Source organism: Nerophis ophidion, linkage group LG15 (genome assembly GCF_033978795.1).
Source record: "Nerophis ophidion isolate RoL-2023_Sa linkage group LG15, RoL_Noph_v1.0, whole genome shotgun sequence".
Classification (NCBI taxonomy): domain Eukaryota; kingdom Metazoa; phylum Chordata; class Actinopteri; order Syngnathiformes; family Syngnathidae; genus Nerophis; species Nerophis ophidion.
Window position 1 is genome coordinate 29,437,094 of NC_084625.1, and position 22,853 is coordinate 29,459,946.

A 22,853-nucleotide genomic window follows, 5' to 3' on the forward strand; every position below is an offset into this window, starting at 1 on the left:
TAGTACCGCGATACTAATGAATCATATTGGGTACAATACCGCCTCTGAAAAGTACCGGTCCACCACAGCCTAAGATTTTTTGTTAAAATAAAGCCAATAATGCATTTTTTCCAGGTCTCCTTTATTTAGAAAAGTATAGAAAATTACCAAAAAGTATCAAAATAATATTGGTATCAGGACAACACTAATCACTAAAATATCATGCAAAAGCGCAGTTTCCAACCATTGAAATATGTTGTATAGTTCAAGACTTACGGTAATTTGAAAACATCATTGCACATCATAATGGTAGCTACACTTTCCATCTTGAAGATATATGAATGTGCCATCCATCCATCCATTTCCTACCGCTTATTCCCTTTTGGGGTCGCGGGGGGCGCTGGCGCCTATCTCAGCTACAATTGGGGTCCAAGGCGGGGTACACCCTGGACAAGTCGCCACCTCATCGCAGGGCCCAAATCTAAGAAAGTGATTTGGGAATGTTTGGCGGGCCAGATTGAAAATTTGAACGGGTCGCATGTGGCCCCCGGGCCTTAATTTGCCCAGGTCTGGATTAGACGGTACATTAATAAAACATGTACTGATTGCTTGATCCAAATGTCTAATACAGGCCTTTCCAAAGTGCAGCCATTTGCTGCATGCTTCCATTGGTTTAACGGCACACCGCATATTCTATAAATACTTCCTTAAAAAAACCATAACATTTAAATAAAAGGTCAAATAGGTGTAAGTAACTGGAAAACGCTGAAATGTCGACACTAAAAACTCGGGGGAAAAATATAAATATTTTAAGCCGATACCGAAACAGATGACTCCCGAACGATACCTATGACCAATTAACTATTGTTGATACAATTTAACTGTAGTTTGAGCACCTCTTTCTTGGCGGCCGACTTTGAAGGCAGGTTCTTAAGCTTTCGTAATGTCGTTTCATTTGGTTGCTAAGGTTCGATGTGTTGAAGCGTGAAATGTTTGCAGGCCATTCGATGCAAATAGCACACGGAATGTCTTTCCCTGAAAAAATTAGGAACTCTTGAACGGATGAAGGCATGTTTGTTTACAATAAGCACAAGGGGAAATGATGACATAGGTAGGGGTAAAGGAGCGCTTGATTTATTCATTCTAAACCACCTAGTATGGATAATCTCACCTGATTGGAGTGTTTTTTTGTTTTGTTTTTATTATCACTATTTGACCTATTTTCTAATGTTATCTAAATTATCATAATTCCTTGTATTTTGGCATGGTAATTTATCACGCACCCCTAACACAAAGCTGACATGCAGGCTGTTTTTTTAATCTATATATTGTATTGGCTTTAAAAATATATATATAATAAAAAAAGCAGCCTCATGTTTAAAACGTTTGGACACTCCTGGTTTAACACATACCGGGCAAACCGTACAGTCCTGTGTCAGGTTATCAACAAAGTTTAAAGTTCACTTCTGCCCATTTTAAAGACAGTCCTCGGCAGGACCCCCCCCAGCCCTGTTATTATCTTCATAAACATAATCATAGGGCAGGTACAGTGCAGCCCTTACCTTTCCGGCCTGAAAAACAATATCTATCACGGCATGAGTGGCGGCACAAACAAAACAACACGGCTTGAATCCTCGTGACTAATTTCTGGAGCCAGGGAATTACTAATTAACTTAAGCGTTTGGCTCTCTATTTAATTAGCGAGGTCTCCAAATGAACTTTAGACCAAAGCCATTTGCTTTTTTAAACAACCTCACTCACCCCCTTTCTGTTTTTTCTCCTTTCTGACAGCTGTTGTGAGTTTGTCCTTTTCTCACACACACACACACGCACACACACACAGACACAAACACACACACTCATTCACACAAACACTGTTGTTATTTATGCCATTATGGCTTCTTTTTCTGGTTACCATTGGGAGGTAGAACGAGAATACAGGCAGTGCATTTTAATTTGATTTCTCTACAAACAAACAACTGTCAAATGTAATTAGTGTTTTTGTTTGGTTTTTTTTTTTTTTAGATTTGCGCTGCAATATTCCTTTATCAAATAAACCCAATGTCACGCAAAACACAGCAACAAAAAACACCCCAAAAAACAAAAGCTTGTCCTGCTGAGTGAGAGGAGAAGCAGGATGGAATTGGTCCATTACCTTTCCGCTCGCTGTAGGAAATGAAGCTATTAAATCGAAATGACATGAACAAGTTACTTAAACATACACACTTAATCCCTTAAATCTTCATTTTTCAACTTTTAATTTATTTGTATCAATTTTACATTTCTTTAATCACTGCGTCTAATTAATCACATTCTCCATTGTTTATCTCGCCCTGTTAAAAAAGGGGTAACATTTAAACAAACTACCATAGTGTTTGCTGAATAAGCATTGCTTCTGCCTACTCCTTTTCAGACACGTAACACAGTGCAAGTTAGGTTATTAAACCAAAAACATTATGTTCACTATTAATTTTTACCCTCTCTCTTTTTTGTCTGTAGCCTAATGTATTTAGTATGCCAGGGCAGATAACAAAATATGCTGTCCCACAAAGTATTGCTGATAAACAATATTATTTTGAAAGCAAATGTAATTAAAAATATAACAATAATAATGCAAGTAACCCTTTCTACTGTAGAAGGTTTTCCAGGGTATTTGGAAGATTAATACTTTTAATTACCCACAATATAATTTTACTTTGCAGCGTTTCACACCAGCAAGTAGCTCGTGTGAAAGGACCTCATCTTGAGCAGTTTTGTCTCTACGACTGACAAGAGGGTTCACTCTGCTCTCATCCTACAGCTATCAATTTTTTTTATTAATGATGTAATATATCAATAAGTTTGTTCGACAATTCGAGTAAAAGGCTGAAACACTTTCTTGCTTCAAAGTGTATTACAAACTTTGCATATGAAAAAAGTTTAATTAAACTACTGTTCTGCTTGCCACAATTTTCATTTTGTTATTACTCTTATAAATGTACATCATCAACAGCGACATTTCACCTTTAACATATGTGCATTATTAAAAATGAAAATAAAAATTTGCCGCCACACAAATCCCAACACCCACACACCACACTCTTTTGTGTGTGCTGTATTTTAGCGGCGTGTGTAAACTATGTGTGCGTATTTAAAGTTCCAGGTACTCAGATAGTCCAAATTTTATGAATTTGTATTAGTTACACTCAATAAACGATTAATCAAAGCAACAGAGTATAAATCGAAGTTTTTTTCTAATCGGTTTAATGGCTTAAATACAGCAGTCATACATTTTGATGGCTTGTGCAGCCCTTTGAGACACTTGTGAGTTAGTAAAGTAAAGTACCAATGATTGTCACACACACACTAGTGTGGCAAAATTTGTCCTCTGCATTTAACCCATCCCCTTGTTCACCCCGTTGGAGGTGAGGGGAGCAGTGAGCAGCAGCGGTGCCGCGCCCGGGAATCATTTGTGGTGATTTAACCCCTAATTCCAACCCTTGATGCTGAGTGCCAAGCAGAAAGGCAATGGGTCCCATTTTTTCTGTCTTTGGTATGGACTCGGCCAGGGATTGAACTCCCAACCTACCGATCTCAGAGCGAACACTCTAACCACTAGGCCACTGAGTAGGTGGGCTATATAAATAAACGTTGATTGATTGATTGATTGATTTATTGATTGAATTTACACAAACCTTGTCCGTTAATTTAGTTGTAACTGTAAAATTCCAATGATTCTTATCTAACTAGTTCCCTTTTTTGTAATACAATAATACAGTGACTGAAACACACTTTCTTGCCTCAATGTGTATTTTAGGAAAAAGTTGAAATAAACAATTGTTATGCTTGCCATAATTTCCATTATTTTATCATTCTAATAAATGTACATAATTTGACATTTTAACATAAGTGCATTATCAAAAATTTAAAAAAAATTTCCCCGCTACACAAATCACGACACCCACACACCACTGCTCCTGCGTGTTCTCTATTTTAGCGTCCGTGTGAAAACTATGTACGCCTATTTAAAGTTCCAAGTACTTCATGTAGTCTGAAATGTATATAAATATGTATTAGTTACACTCAATAAACGATTAATCAAAGTAACAGAGTATAAATCGAAGCTTTTTGCTAATCGATTTAATGGCTTAATTACGGCAGTTCTACATTTTTGTGGCTTGTGCAGCCTTTTGAGACACTTGTGAGTTAAGGCTACATACATATACTTTGATTGATTGATTGATTCCAAAGACATGCACCTAGGGATAGATTGATTGGCAACACTAAATTGGCCCTAGTGTGTGAATGTGAGTGTGAATGTTGTCTGTCTATCTGTGTTGGCCCTGCGATGAAGTGGCGACTTTTCCAGGGTGTACACCGCCTTCCGCCCGATTGTAGCTGAGATAGGCACCAGCGCCCCCCGCTACCCTAAATGGGAATAAGCGGTAGAAAATGGATGAATGGATGATTGATTGATTGATTGATTGATTGATTGATTGATTGATTGAATTTACACAAACATAGTCCTTTAATTTAGTTGTACCTGTAAAATTTCTATTATTCTTATCTTACTTACTCCCTTTATTTAACACAATAATACAGTTTTATTTATTTGTGGTCCAATGGACTTTGTCCAAATTAATGTCATCTACAGCAAGGTTGCCGAATCTGAGGTTTGGAAGATCAACAGTTTTTATTTTCTAATCGAATTAATAGATGTCATCGATTAATCGTTGCAGCCCAACTCTCTTCATTTAATTTTCCAAATGAACACCCAGGTGCCCAAAGTGATGCACAGAGTGAACCCTTTTGAATGTGAGAGACGAAGGAAACAAACTAACGGACATTGCAATTTATCCAGTTTTGTTTTCATGTAACGTTCAATTGATTACTTTAGCAATTATCATCCCAGGGCTAGTATTTTCAGTAGTGTGTCTTGTAGTGTGTTGAATAAATGTGTCCGGGTTAGTAGATTAAAAAAACTATACAATCCCGATAGATAATATTCTTCTCTTGTATTTATAGTAAAAAGACTAAAAGAGACCCATCCATCAGCACTTCCTGACACTGGTTTGGTACAAGGTTTGCTTTTTTAACCATTCCTGCATAGCCTTTTTTCTATCTGCTCCATCTAAACTGAGGATGAAAGAAGACAAAGCTCCCCCTCTCGTATTTAGTCTAGGCGCAGAGAGCTGATTCATCAGCCAAAACCACTGAGCAAAACCACCCCTGTTAATACCTACAATTTCATACACAGGAACATTCCTACTGCCCGCTCTGCTCTTCTTCTTCTACACTGTCCCTCTTTTTCCCTTCTTTTAATAGCAAATAATTGTTCCATGGCTGGTTCCAGGCAGGAGAGGGATGTGGAGACTGTTTAAGATCATTCCACGACTATTTTTTCCATTTAATAGAATTTTTTTCTGTAATTACAGATAAGTTCCGTTGCAGGTTATTAGTGTCTGGTAAACTCCATATAGTGTTGTTTAAAGCCACCGGTCATGCATAATTAATCAGTCACTTATACCCTGGCCTTGGCAGGAATACCCAACGCCAATCATCGGGATTTACATTAAACCTAGGTGGAGTGACGTCTGCCAGACAGGATAACTGATTTCACGTGGGCGACATACAAATGTGTGGATTTGTATTAATTTGATACTCAACGGCGTGCTAACGTGCTAAACGCCCTGTGACTTGCGCTCTTCAATCCGCGCCTTTGTCTCAGGCAAACAAGGAGGCGAATGTATCGCTCGTCATGAGACCTCTTGTGCTGTTTCGTCGTCTGCGTGCTTATTCATTCGTCCCCCCTTCCTGTTCTGATTTACCCGGTCTGAACTTTTGGCCAACGCGTAGATCAGGGCTGTCCAAAGTGCGGGTCGGCGGGCCATTTGTGGCCCTTAAACCAAGTTTTGTTGAAATGCAATTAAAAAACAGCCAAATAGAATGTAATGAGAACAAGCTGAAATGTTAAAACTTATAATTAATAAGAGTATACTTAGTCAGCATATTAGTTTTGCCTTTAAATCTATATTATATTTCATTTTGAAATGTTCCCGTTACCGTGTTTTTGGAAGCGTAGGGTGCAACAGGTCTTTTCAGCTCCATTTCATACAAAAGGCACACCAGATCATATGGCGCATTAAAGGGGTCATATTATGATTATTTTTCTACACTTCATTGTGATCTACATCAGTGGTCCCCAAACACTGGACCGGGGGACAGGTACCGGTCGCAGAGAAACATTAAATAATTTATAAACGACTGCATTTTCTCCAACTTAACTTTCGTCTATCCCACTTGACACACCAATAAGCTTGTACTGTATATAGATGTACAATAAAAGTTGCAATTTATTATATTTGTTATAACTTTGTGACATGATACGAAGCACATTAATGAACATATAAAATATAAATGTGACAGATTTCCAAACAAGCCCAGGCCTCCCACTGATTCAGCGTTATAGTGAGTTGTATTTTTCATGCACTTGTTTTTGCTCTATTTATCTGGCGTAGGTGGAAAGCCGGTCCTTGAAAATAATGCCTACTATAAAGCTGTCCGTGGCACAAAAAAGTTGGGGACCACTGCTCTACATAACATGTATGGTCAACATGTTGCATAGATTATGTTTTACAGACCATCTTCAAGCCACTTTCTGACCATCTCTTCAGGATGCTCGATTTTGTGGGCAGTTCACTTTGACAGCATTTTCTCCCCGTCAACATTGTTGTACCAGTAGTTTTTAGAGCTTCCATTGCGAGTCTACTGACAGATATAGGTTAGAACTGTACACTACTTTATAAATACAAATGTGGACCCACACAAAGCACTTTGGGTAAACCTTTACCATAAATAGATAATGCAATGAAGTCACTTGAACAGGCTTCATCCTGCAGTCCACACGTATATCTTATGTGTGCCTGCCATCTACTGGTCATAATTATCATTACAGCATGTACCAAATATATTTCTTAGAGGGTTTTAGTCATTTCGAGGTCTGGTACAGCCAGAATTCATTTGTACATTAGGTGCACTGGGTTATAAGGCGCTCTGTTAATTTTTTTAAATATGAAAAGATTTTAAGTGAGCCTTATATTCCAAAAAATAAGGTTATAAAAGCTGACATTTTTAAACTAATAATAATATTAACTAGATTAGTCACCTACAACATGAAGTTGTGTCTTTAAATATACGCTGTTTTTAGATTTCAATATTTTTATGCCATCCATCCATTTTCTACTGCTTGTCCCTTTTGGGTTTGCGGGGGTGCTGGAGCCTATTTCAGCTGCATTCGGGTGGACAAGTTGCCACCTCATCGCAGGGCCAACGCAGATAGACATGCACAAAAATGCAAAAAACATATATATACATATATATATATATATATATATATATATATGTATACATATACATATATATACATATATATATATATGTATACATATATATATGCGTATATATATGTATACATATATATGCATATATATGTATATAAATATACATATGTATATATATACATATATATATATAAATATATATATATATATACAGTATATATATATATATATTTATATACATATATATATATATATATATATATACATATATATATATATACATATATATATATATATATATATATATATATATATATATATATAATATAACCACCCACACTGGTTTAAATGTAACTTAGATATTGGGTTTCACTATGTAAAGCGCTTTGAGTCACTAGAGAAAAGCGCTATATAAATATAATTCACATATATAAATATATGTATAGATGTTTTTTGCATTTTTTTAAATGTTTTAATTAAAAAACATCCAGGTATGCGGCTCTTGGTGGATAATGTTTGTACACCCCTGCCGAAGAATAAGCATTGGAAAGTTGATCTAAAGTGGCATTTAAGATGAACGTCGGCCGCCAACGTGACACGTCATGGCTGTCAGCACCGGCAAGAAAGAAGATGAGAACAAAGACACCAGCAGGGTGACATGAAAAACAGACAATATTACACAAAGGGATGGAGCCTCATTTTTGTACAGCATTTTGTCAGAGCTAACTCAGATGCTCCATGAAATGTCTCTACTTTGAAAGAAGCAGCATATTATTCTGCAATAAATAGCAAGGCCCGGGCCGTGGCTAATATCCTGGAGGAGATGCTAAACAGGCAGCAGAGCCTGAGAAAAAGGACGGCGTGCATAGTGAAGGGGAGAAGAAAAAAATCCCCTTCTTTCTGTTTTCCCTGAAGAGATTGATGAAGGCCCAGCAAGATGAGAGAGAGGGTAACGCAATCCTGACTGGCGCGAGACCAACAGCAACAAAAACATTTAGATAACCGGGCTCAATAATGAACGATTTCAATGAGGACAAAAATTACATTTCCTACAGATAACACGCACCCCTTCCCATAACACGGCCTCCAAAAGCAGCCTTGGAAACCACGTCACGCCAAATGGCGGCGCGCAGGCGTGTTATGCTATCTCGCTAACTGCATTAGTATCCTTTTACCCCACCAGAGACGCTGACTTCGGATATGTCCACACGCATTAGGTAATTTTAGGGGTAACAAAAACAACATATTAAGTGTTTTAGAAGTAAAAAAAAAAAAACCCAACAAAGTCATGAAAAAAGAAAGTCTCGGTGGATTTGTGAGACGCAGGACATTTTAGCCAATCAGAAGCAAGAAGAAAGTCGTGTGGAAAAGGCAAAATAGAAAACTAGACTGCATGTGTGATGCTGTGATTAAAATCGTAAAACTGAAAAGCAAAATAAACAATAATAATAAGAGCTGCAGTTATCGATTATTTTAGTAATTCATCTATCAATTGATTTGTTCAAATAATTGGATAAACACACTTTATAGCCTGAGTGTGTACATCTGGGGAAAATGCTTGAAATAAACAATGCTTTTTTAATATTAAATGCACACATTGAAATTGCACTTTTAACTTGCATGCATTAATAAAAATAAAAATAAATAAATTTACGCTGTTGCCCATCGACACGTCCGCTCTTTTTAAAGTTCCGCACACGACCTGTGGTCCAGATTCGATCCATTTTAATTTTATATACTCATTAAACGATTAATCGAAGCAACATATTATAAACTGCATCTTTTTTCTAATCAAATTGTCAATTGAATAGATTTATTGTTGCAGCACTAATAATAATAATAATAATAATAAATGTATTTTAGTATTTAAGTCTGCAAAATGAATTGAAGAAAATGTGAAAACATGGTTTTAGACACCATAAACGCACAATCGTTCCAATTACGAAGAACATATTAAGTAATAGTCATGTGATGTCCGTGTGATTTAGTTTAATTTTTAATTAATTTGATGCACATTGGTACTAAAACTAATTCACTTAACTTTTTCTTAGAAAAAATATATATTTTAACGCCATTGGAACAACATTTCAAATATTACATTTTTAATTAATCAATTAAAATCAATCAATTTGATTCCCACACCATCGTTTTTTTAATTCACTTTGGCTATTTATGTCACTATATTCTAGTCAGTGACTGAGCACGAGGCGGCTTGGTAACATTTCAGTGGGCTTCCTCACGCCCACCACGGATTGCTGGGACCTCCGGAAAGCGTGTGATCTGCGTTTGGAGATGTTGTTGACTAAAATTCTAACTTTAAATCAGTGGTTCTTAGACTTTTTTCACAAAGTACCACCTCAGAAAATACTTGGCTCTCCATGCAAGTACCACTATAATGACCAAGATTGAATTGATTGAACTACCATGAATTGATTAACGTGGACCCCGAGTTAAACAAGTTCAAACACTTATTCGGGTGTTACCATTTAGTGGTCAATTGTACGGAATATGTACTGAACTGTGCAATCTACTGATAAAAGTATCAATCAATCAAATTACAATACAGTAGCGTAGTAGGCCTAAGTATTCTTTAAAAACAAAGCAGAGGGTTTATTTAACAAGTATATTAATATTTCTGGCCAGTGTAACATTGCGTTGTAGGCAAATAATACACAGTACTTCAATCAATTGATTCTTTGGTGTACAACTAGACGGAGCCCGTACCACCATTTGAGAATAACTACTCTAGAAAATTATAGTAGCTTTGAAAAATAAATTACAGGTATATTAATAGTGATATCACTCTAAAATCAATGTTTCAATTTGTATATGTTCTCTCTGCTGATTGGCTGTGAGATATCACACAGTTCTTCTACTGTATGGTGATGTATATTCAATGTAAGTGTTCGAATATGGTATTAAGAAACTTCCTGTAGATCAGGGGGGTCAAAACTCATTTTAGTTTCGGAGAAAAATATACTCCCAAGTGGGCCGGACTGGTAAAATCATGGCACGATAACTTAAAAATTGAGACAAGATTGTTTTCTTTGTTTAAATATAGAACAAGCACATTCGGAAATTGTACAAATCATAATGTTTTGTTGTTTTTTTACACTTACCTGTTGTGGTTAATAGCATATGGACTTTATTTGTCCTTATTTATATCCATCCATCCATCCATTTCTACCGCTTATTCCCTTTTTGGGTTGCTGGGGGCGCTGGTGCCTATCTCAGCTACAATCGGGCGGAAGGCAGTGTACACCATGGACAAGTCGCCACCTCATCGCAGGGCCAACACAGACAGACAAACAACATTTACACACTAGGGCCTATTTAGTGTTGCCAATCAACCTATCCCAGGTGCACGTCTTTGGAAGTGGGAGGAAGCCGGAGTACTCGGAGGGAACCCACGCAGTCACGGGGAGAACATGCAAACTCCACACAGAAAGATCCCGAGCCCGGATTGAATCCGGGACTACTCAGGACCTTTGTATTGTGTGGCAGATGCACTAACCCCTGTTCCACCGTGCTGCCCCCTTATTTATATTTTCAGAATAAATTATGTGATAATGTTGGTGTTAATTTTCAATCCATCAAAATAAAAAAAAAGATATCAAAATTCAATTACAGTATGTTATTTATGTAGTTTGATAATTTTCCTCGACAGATGTACAAACATATTGTGGTTTATTTTGTACATATGTAGCATCTTCTACAACAGGGGTAGGGAACCTATGGCTCTAGAGCCAGATGTGGCTCTTTTGATGACTGCATCTGGCTCTCTGATAAATCTGAACTGACGTTGCTTAACACGATAAGTAATGAATAATTCCACTTGTAATAACAGTGTTAAAAATAATGTCCAAAATATAAAACATTCTCATGCATTTTTAATCCATCCATCCGTTTTCTACCGCACCTGTTCAAAAAGTTGCGTTAATGGTAAGAAGTTATTTATTTATTAATGGTTAGTGTGGGGCTTGCCCTCCTGGGGGTTCTTCAGACCCCCAAGCACCGACATGAGAGCCTGTTTCAGGGTTACAATATTGTTTTATTTTTCAATAAGTCTCTCAGTTGCTTTCTAGCAATAGTATTTCCAGCCCCAACCCAGTCTCTCCTCCTGGCTGCTGCTTATAACAGAGCGACAGGTGATTAGATAACAAGGCCCAGATGGGCCTTCTACGCACCTGTCGCTGCAGGCCCGCAGGCCACACCCCCTCCACAGTTAGCTTCAGAATAACAATTTTATTACAAAGAATAAGAGACATATTATACTCTACAAATGTTGGTCTTACTTAAAAATGCACGTGTTTAGTTGTGTTCAGTGTTAAAAAATATTATTATATGGCTCTTACGGAAATATATTTTAAAATATTTGGCTTTTTGGCTCTCTCAGCCAAAAAGGTTCCCGACCCCTGTTCTACAAAGAACTGCTATTCCGACACCCGGTGGACACATTTAGAACAGCTGTTTCTTTCATTCAAAAATGTCAGGTGCATTTTTATACTTAGCAAACTAATCCCACGGGCCGGATAAAACATGTTTGCGGGCCTAATCCGGCCCTCGGGCCGTACGTTTGACACCCCTGCTCTGTGACGTCACGTGGCCCAGCAAGGACCCACTCCAGCTCAACACTCCGGAGGTACTTGATCCTGGCAGGTGGTGCGGGGTCACAGCCAGATCGCTATCGCCACATGGCCGACACGCCGTCAGCGCTGAAAGTCCGTCAAGTTGCCGGAGAGGCAGGAAAACGAGGGGATGCATGGAGGAGAAGGCAAGTGGGCGTCTTTGTCCTTCCACTCCAGCGTGTGTTTCCTCCTCTGGTCTCGCCCCCATTTGCATATGAAAGGCAGGGGGAAGGCGTGCAAAAGGTCAAAGAAAGAGGATCCTGTCCAATAACGGACAACAAAAACAGGGCCACGTCGGCTTTTGTGGGGTTGCATGTTCTCCGGCCCCTCCCCTCCTCGGACCCCGACATTCTGGGGATGGTTTCCATACAGCAGACGCGAGGGGCCGATGATGACGGTTGATCATAAATTAGTCACAAAAGTCCAGTCGGGTCACATGGAAGTCACGGTGGCAATTTGAAGCCGAGCGCTCACACACACGGAATTCACATAAAACACACCTGCTTCTCCCCTGCACAGTAACAAGAGCACATCGCAACAAATCCGCCATACAGGAAAATGACTGATCAGCGCTTGTAAATAGTACCTAATGAAGCTTATGCTACATGTGCAGCAAATCCACATTAAATTTTTGCTCCACAATTACAGGATACCTTCTGAGAACCAGTGTCCCCTGCAATGGACATGTATTTGTAATCTATTTGTTTGGACAAAATGATACATTTTGGGAAAAAAGGTATAGTTTTTTTACGCAATACAGAAATGTCCACTGCAGTGGACGCTGGTGCCAACACCCACACTTTACAAAAAAGTACCCTGAAAAGCTGTTGAAATTTCCTTGTCATAATAATAAGACTAATACAAATAGATTTTATCTTTTTTCAACACCTGCAGTGCTTATGCAAAGCAGCAATGTCCACTGGAGTGGACATTTGTTGTTGGTCTCCTTTTTGACCCTTTTGGTCTAATTCTTATATCAGAGTTACACATGTGTTGAAAAAAGTATCATTGTTCTGCAAAACACATATGTCCACTGCAGTGGACATTACACATTTGGAGGTGGGGGAGTATCTTTGTTGGCAAAAAGCACAAAAATCAAATGTCCACTCAGAAATAGGCCACTGCAGTGGACATGTTATTCTTTTGTCAACAGGTATAACATTTGGCGAAGGAAAAGCAGCTCTGTTAAGCAATATCCAAATGTCAACTGCAGTGGACATTTCAGAGTCACAGATTTTGGAGGAAAAAACGTAGTACCGTTATGCAAAACACAAATGTCTACAGCGGTTGACGCTGGTAACAACACCCTGCTGTTGAAATGTCCTTGTCATAATAATAAGACTAATACCAATAGATTTGATCTTATATAGCACTTTTTTCCACACCCGTAGTGCTTATGCAAAGCACCAATGTCCACTGGAGTGGACATTTGTTGCTGGTTTCCTTTTTGACCGTTTTGACACTATTTCATGTCAGAGTTACACATGTTGAAAAAAGTATCCTTGTTCTGCAAAACACATATGTCCACTGTAGTGGACATTACAACTTTGGAAGCGGGTGAGTATCCTTATTGTGCAAAACAGTTCATTCTGGAAATAAAGAAATAGACCAAAATCAAATACCCACTCAGAAATAGGCCACTGCAGTGGACATTTTATTCTTTTGTCAACAGTTAGAAAATGTGGCGAGGGAAAAGCAGCTCTGTTAAGCAATATCCAAATTTCAACTGCAGTGGACATTTCAGAGTCACAGATTTTGGAGGAACAAAACGTAGTCCCGTTATGCAAAACACGAATGTTCACTGCAGTGGACTATGGTACCAAAACCCTGCTGTTGAAATGTCCTCGTCATAATAATAAGAATATTACCAATAGATTTGATTTTAAATAGATTCAACACCCATAGTGCTTTTGCAAAGCACCAATATCCACTGGAGTGGACAATTGTTGTTGGTCTCCTTAATGACTATTTTGGTCTATTTCTGATGTCAGAGTTACACATTTGTGGAAAAAAGTTCCCTTGTTTTGCCAAACACAGATGTCCACTACAGTGGACATTACAAATTTGGGGGTGAGGGGAGTATCCTTATTGTGCAAAACAGTTAATTCTGTAAAAAAGGAAATAGACCAAAATCAATTGTCCACTCAGAAATAGGCCACTGCAGTGGACATTTGCTTCTTTTGACAACAGTTACAAAATGTTGCGAGGGAAAAGCAGCTCTGATAAGCAATATCCAAATGTCAACTGCAGTGGACCATTCAGAGTCAAGGATTTTGAAGGAAAAAAACATAGCCCCGTAATGGAAAACACAAATGTCCACAGTAGTGGACACGTCTTCTCTGGGGGGTATTCAAAAAATGACCAACAACACACGACATATGTTCTAAAGGGGATATTCATCAATCCATCCAGTTTCTACCGCGTGTTCTTTTTGGGTTCGCGGGGAGATGAGGCCTATCCCAGCTGCACTCGCGGGCAGAAGTGTGTTCAACAAAATAAATCACCAAAACCAAATGTCCACTGTAATGGACATGTTCTCAGTGGGATATTCACCTGCAACAAAATAAATGACCAAAACCAAATGTCTACTGTAATGGACACATGTTCTTAGGGGGATATTCACCTGCGACAAAATAAATGACCAAAACCAAATGTCCACTGTAATGGACACACGTTTTCAGGGGAATATTCAAGTGCAGCAAAATAAATAACCGAAAAAAAATGTCCTCTGTAATGAACGTGTGTTCTCAGGGGGATATTCAACTGCAACAAAATAAATAACCAAAAACAAATGTCCTCTGCAATGGACACATGCTCTCAGGGGGATATTCAACTGCAACAAAATAAAAATCCAAAAACAAATGTCCTCTGTAATGGACGAATGTTCTCAGGGGGATGTTCACCTGCGACAGAACAAATGACCAAAACCAAATGTCCACTGTAATGGACACACGTTTTCAGGGGATATTCAACTGCAACAAAATAAATCACCAAAACCAAATGTCCACTTTAATGGACATATGTTCTTAGGGGGATATTCACCTGCGCCGAAATAAATGACCTTAAAAAAAAGGCCACTGTAATGGACGCAGGGTCAACTGCAGCGAAAAAAATGACCAAAACCAAATATCCAGTGTTCGTACACCTGTTCTCTGAGAGATAGTCAGAGAAATGAGCAAAAACAAATGTCTATTGTAGTGCACATGTGTTCTAATGGGGATATCTACCTGTGACATAAGAAGTCACCAAAAACCAATGTCCACTATAGTGGACACGTTTTCTTAGGGGCATCTTTTTTACCTATTTGTCGTACAGAGAAGAGGAAGAATGCTAAGTTTAAGAAACACGTGTTTCCGTCCACTGGCATGCAGGGGGGGCGGAAGCGGACGAAACACCCGCCAGGCGTTTCCGGGGTCCGGGTTTTCGACAGACAACAGCAGCAGGACGGATGGAGAAGGGGGGTGGGGGGGAGGGAGGGGAGTGGGGTTGACATGGAGGAGAGCATTTCATCTCCCTTTCATCTCTGTCACCCAGTCAAGCGTTCAATGCCCCATTCAGCGCCCGGCCAGCATTATGCAAAATAATGCTAATCCCCCTTCCCCGTGCTTTCACACTTGTATAAACTGCCCATCCTGCCTCTGAAAAGCAATTATATCAGTTTACGTTGCTGTCCAAAAACAGGATTAGCATGCAAGCATTAGTAGTATATAACCGCCACCTTTGGCTGCAGTGCATCCTTCACAGACTTGGCCCCACCGAGATGTCTCCCCGGCTCCTTAGTTCCTGCACTTGACAGAATCACAGTCGTGTCCTCTAATCAAAAACAAATCCGGCGACGTGTCCCGTGCCAGCCTGAGCAGACGTTACACATGTGACACGCCACTGAAGTGGTGTCATCCAACCATACGCTCCCGCCTCCTTCCAACCCACCCTGCACACATTGCAGACACATGCAGCTTTTGGAATATGCCTGCATGCACAAGACCAGGGTGTAAACACAAGCGTCAGTCGGGGCTCTAAGGGGCGTTGGGGGGACGGGACGGGGGGGTGACATCCATCCTGACTGGCAGCAGATCATGGGACATTAGTCAGCACAATTAAGCAGGTTGTCATGGCGACTAATGAAATTTGGCCGGGCGGAGATTTACATAAGCGAGCTGGTTATGCGGCGCTCGCCATTATTCTTTCACCACAATGGAACCACTTGTACCTCGGCCCCCGTGTGCCCACCGGCGAGCTACAAGCTGGCAATTTGCATATGTTAATATAATTAAGTGCTAATTACACTAAAAACATCGCATATTCACAAGCACCCACCCCTGCAGGAGCTACGGAGAGGCTTGATCTCACTCCAAGTCTTTAAGGGGGAACGTGTGTGTGTGTGTGTGTGTGTGTGTGTGTGTGTGTGTGTGTGTGTGTGTGTGTGTGTGTGTGTGTGTGTGTGTGTGTGTGAGTGTGTGTGTGTGTGTGTGTGTTCGCTCGGTGGTGCCCCAGGCCTGACACATGCAGGAAGCCCCCCTTGCCATGCAGTACACACACTCGCCGCCGCTAGCCCCCCCTTCTGGGCTGCTGCAGACTTCTTAGCGTCCATTGTAGTGGACATTTGTTTTTTTATCTGCGTTTCACAATTCAGGAAAAATATGATATACATTTAATTTTGGCCTATTTTTTTAAACAGGATTACACATTTTGGGGGAAAGAAACGTATTCATGTTACACAAAACACCAACGTCCACTGCAGTGGACATTTTTTTTTTGGTCTTTCTTTTATTAAATGACATTTATTTTGGGCCGTTTTATTTCGTCAGTTACCTTTTTTGGGGGGGTGAGAGGGAGTATCTTAGTTATAATGATAATTACTATTGATAGACTCAATTAGCGCCTTCCTCGATATGCAAAACACCTTCCTGCCGACAATGGGTATTTATTTTTGTTTTTGACGGAGTTACACAATTCAACTGCGGACTTCTTACCGTCCACTGTAGTGGACATTTGATTTTTGTCTGAGTTTCACTATTCAGGAAAAATATGAATTAAATCAGTTTTGGGCCTGATTTTTTCATCAGGATTACACAATTTGGGAGGAAAACGGATCCTTGTTACGCAAAACACCAATGTCCACTGCAGTGGACATTTGTTTTTGGTCTTTCTTTTTATTAAAGGACATTTATATTTGGTTTGTTTATTTTTTCAGAGTTACCTTTTTCGGGGGGTGAAAAGGAGTATGTTAGTTATAATGATAATTACTTTTAAAAGTCAATGGGTATTTGTTTTTGTGTTTGACGGAGTTACACAATTCAACTGCGGACTTCTTAGCGTCCACTGCAGTGGACGTTTTTTTTTTTGTTGGAGTTTCACGAGTCAGCAAAAATATTAGTTAAATTAGTTTTTGGCATGTTTTTTTCGTCAGGATTACACATTTTCGGGGGGTAACGTATCCTTGTTATCCAAAACACCAATGTCCATTGCAAAGGACATTTATTTTTGGTCTTTTTATTTTGTCAGAGTTACCTTTTTGGGGGGGGGTGAAAGGGAGTATCTTACTTACAATGATAATTACTTTTAATAGACTCAATAATCACCTTCCTAGATATGCAAAACACCTTCCTGTCATCAATGGGAATTTGTTGTTGTTTTTTCGGAGTTACACAATTCAACTGCGGACTTCTTAGCGTCCACTGTAGTGGGCGTTTGTTGTTTTTTTTGTTGGAGTTTCACAAGTCAGGAAAAATATTGATTAAATTAGTTTTTGACATGTTTTTTTCATCATGATTACACATTTTCGGGGGAAACGTATCTTTGTTTTGCAAAACACCAATGTCCACTGCATTAGACATTTGTTTTTGGTCTTTCTTTTATCAAAGGACATTTATTTCTGGTCTATTTCTTTTCTCAGAGTTACATTTTTTTTAGGGGGGGGGGGGGGGGGGGGGGGGGGGGTGAGAACGAGTATCTTAGTTATAATGATAATTAGTATTATTAGATTCATTAAGCGCCTTACTCGATATGCAAAACCCCTTCCTGTCGTCAATGGGTATTTGTTTGTGTATTGGCTGGGGAGATCTCTGCGCTGATGATCCGCCTGAGCTTGGGATGGTTTCCTGTTGGCTGCACTATGGACGGGACTCTCGCTACTGTGTTGGATCACTTTGGATTGAACTTTCACAGTATCATTTTAGACCCGCTCGACATCCATTGCTTTCAGTCCCGTAGGGGGGGTTGCCCACATATGCAGTCCTCTCCAAGGTTTCTCATAGTCATCATTGTCACTGTCACCGACGTCCCACTGGGGTGAGTTTTCCTTGCCATTATGTGGGCTCAACCGAGGATGTCGATGTGGTTTGTGTTGTGGTTTGTGCAGCCCTTTGAGACACTAGTGATTTAGGGCTATATAAATAAACATTGATTGATTGATTGATTTTTTTTGTTGGAGTTAAACAATTCAAGAAAAAATATGAATGACATTTTTTTTGTCTATTTATTCTGCCCGATTTACATAAATGGGGAAAAAAGTATCCTTGTTATACGAAACATCAATGTCCACTACAAGGGAAATTAGTTTTTTTTCTTTTTTTTTTTTGTCAATGGATATATGTTTTTGGGCTATTTATTTTGTCAGAGTTACAATTTTGTGGAGGAAAGTGTCTTAGCTATAGTAATAGAAATTTTAATACATTTCATTAAAGCCTTTCAAGATACCCTAAGCATTTATGTAAAACACCAATGTCCACTGCAGTGGACATTTGTTTCAGCGCATCCTTTTTTCTTGTTTTTGGTTTATTTATTGTGTCCGCTACAAATCTAATGAAAACATGGCCCTGTTTTTGCAAAACACCAGTGTCCACTGCAGTGGACGCATGGCACCATCACACACACAGTATCCTAAAAACAACTGTTCGCATTTTTATGTAATCTTGCCTCAAAAAACAAACGCACAAAAACGCCAACAGAGGTCCACTGCAAAGGACGCTGCTTATCTAATGCGGACATTATGAGTTGAATACATTATTACATCAGTGATTCTCAAACTGTGGTATGTATACCACTAGTGGTACGTGGGCTCCATCTAGTGGTACACCAAATACTCAGTTGATTAAAGTACAGTGTTTTATGCTCTTATAGTTACTGTTCAGACTGTGTGTTAGGCAAAAATATGAAATATTCTTGTTAAATAAAACATCTACCTTGTTTTAATGAATACTTGGGACTAATACGCTACTGCATTTTAATCCTGGGCATCGCAGTGGTACTTGAGGAGTTTTTTTCTCAGGTGGTACTTGGTGAAAATAGTTGGAGAACCACTGCACTACATTACAATACAGTATAATGGCCACGAATCGGGGAGGAAGCCAAGCGGCCGTGCTACAATTACAGCTCCTTTGTGCCTCTTCCTCTGTCGCTTTCTCCACTCAAAGGCTGAATAATGAAAATATTTGGGGGGCTTCTTTTTTTTTCCCTCTCCCTCCTCCTCCCTCCACTCCTCCATCGTCCACCACACTGGACGTCAGCAGATGGTACAGGAAGGAGGATTAGATAAACACTGGTGGCCTATTGGGGTCTGCAGGGAGTCAAAAGGCTCATTTAGTTGACTCTCAATGAGATGCAGCATTATGACTATGGTAATAATGCACTCCTCCTCTCGCTAATCATCACACGTACGCCAGATGTTGCTCAAGCTGGGCGTATGCAAATAAAACCGGATGGTTACGTCGCAGGTCGCCGTGTGCTATAAGCCACCGTGTTCGCTCAACCATTAGATGTGGAGGCTTCCTTTTGGACTAATACCTGCAACTCGGATTACACGGCGTCTTATGTATTCAACCGGACTATTTTCCCTTTTTGCCTTTTTAGGCAAATTGGGTGTCTTTACAGTGCAAAGCAGCGGTATAACCCTCCTTACTGGAGGCCTATGGGGGATTCACGGAGATGAACATTAAAATGCAGAGATAGCCTTGTTGCAAAGCTCCCGTCGCTCTCTCTCTCTCTCTCTTGCTGAGCAGCAGCAAAGGCTTCTAAATCATCCAGCCTCCTCTATTAGACGGGAGACTTATTGAGGTAGAAACCATAAAAAATGAAGAAGGGAAATTTAATCCCTGAAATATTGATTTGCACATTAATATCAGATAGGCAGAGGGCAATCTAGCTGGGTGGAAATGACACATTGTCGACCCCGAGGAGAGGCCCGAGCCAATCTTCTTGCTGCATGTGTCTCGGGCCCAGGAGTTATAGGACAGACACCCCCCCCCCCCTTCCCCCACCCTCACACACCCCACACCCCCACAGCCCCTTCTCCCATCATCTCACGCCCCCCCCTCCCTTCTTCCCTCCACCCCAGCGTGTGCACCCTTAATGAAGGCTGCAATACTGCAAATGCATTAGCTTTTAATAATCAAGAAGCATTTTCAAGCCAACTGCTATTGTCTTCGGCCCATCTCTCACACTCTCCAGTGTGTGAGTGTGTGCACACCCGACCCCCCCCCCCCCCTTTTTTTTTTTGCTATCATCACTCCCCTCCACTGCTATATGGATAAAATGAATACAGTGAGCTGCTTAACTAACACGCTCAGCCCTTTGATGGCGCTACGACATCCTGCAAAAGCAGAAACAAAAACAAGAGGCTTTTGCAAATACAGAAAAGGGGAAAAAAAGAGGGGTTGCAAGAAAATAAAGTGTTGCCACAGAGTTAGACAATAGCATCATTTACTGATGAAATGCATTGCAATTAGACTGCCGGAAATGTATTGTATGTACGTGATGCATCCACACAAATATATTTTAAAATCATTTTTGGTATTTGAATATTTTCAGAGCATGATTGTAGCCTCAGCATGGGAAGTCATCTGCAGTGGACATGTGTGTTTTGGAGAAACGGGCAGTTTTAACCATGGCAAAATTAAAAAAAAATTAAAAAACACAAATGTCCACTGCAGTGGACACCGTTTCTCAGGAGAATATGTACAATTAAAAAAAGGGCTTAATATGAAGTCAAAAAAAGTGTTGCAGAAACACTAGCAGCATAGAATGAATTAAAAAATAACAGCAACGGTTTTACTTTGAATAATATTTGAAAAATAAATTTCCAGATATATCGGTCCGGTAACAATCCACACTTCCTCAGAGTGATATTCAAATACACACACTCAGCAAACAGGTGAATCCATGTTTAAAAAGTCAAAATATAAGAGGTGTATACACTGATGTATACACTAATACACACACACGACACGGTTATATGCACGGGTTCGAGGCAGACTGGCCCCTTGGCACTGATGTTTTGGGGGGGGTTTTTTGGCGATCGATGCCCCCCATTCAATCCCACCCCCCGTCACTGCTGTGTCCCACTTTGAGATGTCACAGAAAAATTATATATATATATATATATATATATATGCGTGTGTATGTGTATATATGTATGTATATATATATATATATATATATATATATATATATATGTGTGTGTGTGTGTGTGTGGGTGTGTGTACAGTATATAAATAATAAGTATATATGTACAAAAATCACAAAATATATATTAAACTAAAATATATGTATATATATATGTATATATATATATATATATATATATATATATATATATGTGTGTGTGTGTGTGTGTGTGTGTACAGTATATATATAATAAGTATATATGTACAAAAATCACAAAATATATATTAATCTCTACAAATATATATATTTTTAAAAAGAAAATCGATTATAGAAAATTCAATTGCTAATAATTAGAATGCAGGATAAGTTAAATGTTTTGTTTGATCATATCAATAAAAGAGAATAGGTGACTGCCCGGTAACGCTGGTGCCCTAGCACAGACTCGCCGTGGCATCAGTAGCCGGACTAGGGCTTCTCTCTGCCGGGCAGCTCACCCGGAACACACCGCTATAGTCCGGATGGTGGAAGTTGTTTTTTGGGTGTTTTTTCCGTACGTATTGTTAAAAAAACGGTGTTAATCTCCAAAATGTACATATGAACGGTCCTCCGGGAATGGCGGGTGCAGTTGAGAGAATGCATCCGGCTTTGGGTCAACTTCAACCGGGGTAGTCGTGGTCCGCAGAGCCGCGCGTATAAGCGCCTCCGTGGATGCACGGACAAAATTCGCGTCCTCATCCGCCTCCTGGCTGGTACAAACAAACAAAACAAAAACAAAAAAACCCACCCCAGCACCTGTTATCCGAAACTGGCCCGATGTCAGTGAACCGGGCAGCCGGATAGATAATCGATCGACGATCGAGTCGTGGATGGAGCGCGCACACACAGCAACTACAACTACTCAATAAAAGTTAAACTTACTTTCGTCCAAAGCCGCCTCCTTTCTCTTCGCTTGCACAAAAACCGTCACATCCAGCACACGAAGACAACACACAAAACAAAACAGGTGAAAGTAGAATAATCCTTCCACAAAAAAAAAGGAGAAGGTGGCACCAAAAAAAGCGTTCTAGAGTCCCTTATTTTGGTTCCGGTGGTGGTGGAGACGACGCGCCGACTGGGGGGGGGGGGGGGTCCAGCTCGTCTCTCCGGTGGACGGAGGCTCGCCAAACGCGGAGCTCGCAAAAGGAAATGAAAATCCGATATGTCTTTATTCTGCTAATTATTATCGTTTTAGCCCCCTGCTTTTTTTTTTTTTTTTAGGGGGGGTTGAAAAAAATGGCTGATTAAGTTGAGTGCGCATGTCTTTGTGTGTCCATTTCCCCGATATGCACTCTGGGAATGGGTCGAGAGACGACCATAGAGAGAGAGAGAGAGAGAGAGAGAGAGAGAGAGAGAGAGAGAGAGAGAGAGAGGGAGGGGAGGGAGCAGAGCAAGAGGAGGCGGAGAGACCAGGAGTGTAATTAGGGAGTTGATCAACAGTCGCCATGCAAATGAGGACGTGCACGCGTGCGGGGGGGAAAAAAAGAAAAAAAAAAGTATATTTTTT

At 39.8% G+C, this 22,853-nt stretch overlaps 1 protein-coding gene across 1 annotated transcript in view; it reads right to left on the bottom strand.

Annotated features, from left to right (window-relative positions):
• Window positions 1-22,624, bottom strand: part of zfhx4 (zinc finger homeobox 4) — a 178,251-nt gene extending 155,627 nt beyond the window's left edge. The window contains exon 1 of the mRNA XM_061921984.1: window positions 22,229-22,624. The gene's annotated coding sequence lies outside the window, so the exon portion shown is untranslated. The remainder of the gene's footprint in view (window positions 1-22,228) is intronic.
• Window positions 22,625-22,853: the final 229 nt, after the last annotated feature.